Raw genomic sequence first — 202 nt, 5'->3', positions numbered from 1 at the left:
GTGCGTGTGTGCGTGTGTGTGCATTCAACACCCTTCCTGTGGGAATAAACCACTAATTGAGGGAGAAACAATCAGCGAGAGCCTTATTACATGGAACCCTGCCATCAGACTTGCAAATAATCACACCAGCTAATTGATTAAATTCAACAGGATCACATGTCCTCGCCCATGACTCACAACACAGTATCATCATCCTCTTTTT

At 44.1% G+C, this 202-nt stretch overlaps 1 protein-coding gene across 1 annotated transcript in view; it reads left to right on the top strand.

Annotated features, from left to right (window-relative positions):
• Positions 1 to 202, top strand: part of doc2b (double C2-like domains, beta) — a 130,280-nt gene that overhangs the window by 99,062 nt on the left and 31,016 nt on the right. The gene's annotated exons all lie outside the window — the stretch shown is intronic.

This window comes from Morone saxatilis, unplaced genomic scaffold (assembly GCF_004916995.1).
Source record: "Morone saxatilis isolate NCDOM2014 unplaced genomic scaffold, NCSU_SB_2.0 Contig20, whole genome shotgun sequence".
NCBI lineage: Eukaryota > Metazoa > Chordata > Actinopteri > Moronidae > Morone > Morone saxatilis.
Note: the sequence above shows the minus strand (reverse complement) of the source record. Positions and strands in the feature narration are given on the sequence as shown.